Raw genomic sequence first — 2,359 nt, forward strand, 5'->3', positions numbered from 1 at the left:
CACGGGGAACTTTATTGGAGATATTGCATTCATTCACTTTGATGGGAGGGAATGTACAAACCCTGTGTGTTTGTGTGTGTGTGTGTGTGTGTGTGTGTGTGTGTGTGTGTGTGTGTGTGTGTGTGTGTGTGTGTGTGTGTGTGTGTGTGCATGCGTGCGTGCGTGCGTGCGTGCGTGCGTGTGTGTGTGCGTGCGTGAGTGTATTTGATCAATGCATCCATCATTCATTGTATTATGTCAAGTCAACGTTCTTGTGTTTTTGTTTTTATGGTTTTATCCTGGAGAGTGTATGTAAGTAAACATTGTAAATAAATACATTTTATGCAAAAAACATGGAAAAACCATAACAGGAAGATTCCTTTGTAGACCATTATATTAAATTGTATAGGAACTTTTAGTCTTGCAGCCTCTTCACAGATATTGAGCATTAAATGCACATCTTCCATTTTCCTTTTCCGGTTGTAGGTTTCACTGTCATAGAATAATGCTCAACCGGAAGTTAGGATGTATGGCTAAAGCCATGGAGTGTACATCATTATCCAAAACAATGTAATTGTATAATGAGATTGATGCCTATTGATAAAGTGGATGGAAGCCAAGCAACTCCTCCAGACTCAGAGTTCTAGAGCTGAAGAGTCAACAACGGAGGTTCTTTCACTCTGTATAACGGCTTGGCGTAATGCGCAACACATGCGTGTATTACGTTGGAATTTTCTTTCACAGCGAAGAGAGAAGATAGCGGGCCAAAAGAAGAGTCGCTGGATAAAAATACTTAGAATGATCCTTCATTTAGCATTTAAATGAATTAAAAAAAAAATGTAAATGCCACAAACGTTTAAATAGGAAGATTAGTTCCAACTCATGGCTTGTTGCACCCAGTCAAAAGACTCTCCGGTAAGAATGCTTGAAACACAGTGTTATCAAGACGCTTGGGTTTCCTAGATACACAAAAAGTTGAATGGATGGATACAAGACGAGTTTTATATTAATTTAATTGATAGGCTACATTTCGGGTAGAAGAGAAAGGAACATGTAGCCGTACAAGGGAGTATCTGTTGTGGGTAGAACAATATGAACATATAAATCAATATGCTATATCTTTTCATTCTCCCTCCCATTTTTCTGCAACTATTGTATTTTTACTGCCTTTTCCGAGCTGAATGTTATTTACACCCTAGAATCCGTCTCTTAAAACCCAGGCGACGTTTTAATTGCGCAGCTTCTCCTTCCACAGATCGAGCCTCGGAAGGCGAAGCCTCTGAGATTTGAATTCCTGAGCCCTTGGCCGTTGGGAGCTGTGGAGACAGTCAGACACGCACAGCGCCAGATAAATCGCATGTTTGACTGCCATCTTTAGGGGATCTGGGTAACTGTAACTCCGTGAGGGGACTGTTTTTTAAAAGGAGAGACGTCATATGCGCGAAAGAGGCACTATTTACAGTATTGCCTTTTTACGCATATACGTCAACTGAACGACCAAGAGTGCTTTCATTATTATTTAGGCCTAATGATTAATCTAAATATTGCATGTAAGCCCAAGAGAAAAATAGACTCAAGAAGACAATGAAAACGAATTTAATATTTGACTTTATTTTGGTTATAAATTAAAGCCGTTTTCCATCAATGTAGCCTAAACGCTCCCTATGTCACTCAATTGTAATGTCAATGTCATACTTTGATGTTTAAAATATTGCCTTTTTAATTTTTTTACAACAAAATACAACCATCTGTTTATCTGTGGACGTCAATGTGAGAATAATTTCCTCGTCTAATTTACTATTCATTTCACAATGACTAGTTAAAGTACAACAAATGAATACTAAATACTTATACACCTATTTCTCTGGGCCCATTTGTGAATTGCTATAGCCAGAGAAACACTCTCCAAGAGGTTAAGAAAAAGAAAACAGTGTTCTCTAGTTTGCAAACAGAAACCCACTGCAGTGCCTGACCGCGAAATGAACTGTCATGATAATGGATGTGTCCCAGAACCATGGAGGAGCTGCCCGCACACAGGCCTCTCTTCCTCCCGTTGCCTGCCGCAGCAAAACGGATAAGCCACAAATAGCACCCTATTCCCTGGCCTATATAGTGGACAACTTTTCATATGGGCCCTGGTCAAAAGTATTGAACTGTGTGTGGAATAGGGTGACATGTGGGATGTAACAACATACACTGGGTCGGCCACAACAACACAAGCAGCCTGACAGTCCTGCCCCAGACATATTTCTGTCTGGTTAGACTCGAAAAGCTACACAGGAAACTGTCCTGTTCAGTTGATTTACTTGTAATCCTCGTCCACGCGGTGACACGTCACAATGCAGCCAATAGGCCTAGAATAAATGCGCACTTCTGTGTT

The 2,359-nt window shown here is 40.4% G+C and overlaps 1 long non-coding RNA gene across 1 annotated transcript; it reads left to right on the forward strand.

The window, feature by feature from the left end:
- The first annotated feature begins 467 nt into the window (after positions 1–467).
- LOC115183065 (uncharacterized) lies at positions 468–1,748 on the forward strand. Its single transcript, XR_003873941.1, has 2 exons — positions 468–894; positions 1,235–1,748. It is a non-coding gene; the product is annotated as an uncharacterized LOC115183065 (long non-coding RNA).
- The last annotated feature ends 611 nt before the right edge of the window (positions 1,749–2,359 follow it).

This window comes from Salmo trutta, unplaced genomic scaffold (assembly GCF_901001165.1).
Source record: "Salmo trutta unplaced genomic scaffold, fSalTru1.1, whole genome shotgun sequence".
NCBI lineage: Eukaryota > Metazoa > Chordata > Actinopteri > Salmoniformes > Salmonidae > Salmo > Salmo trutta.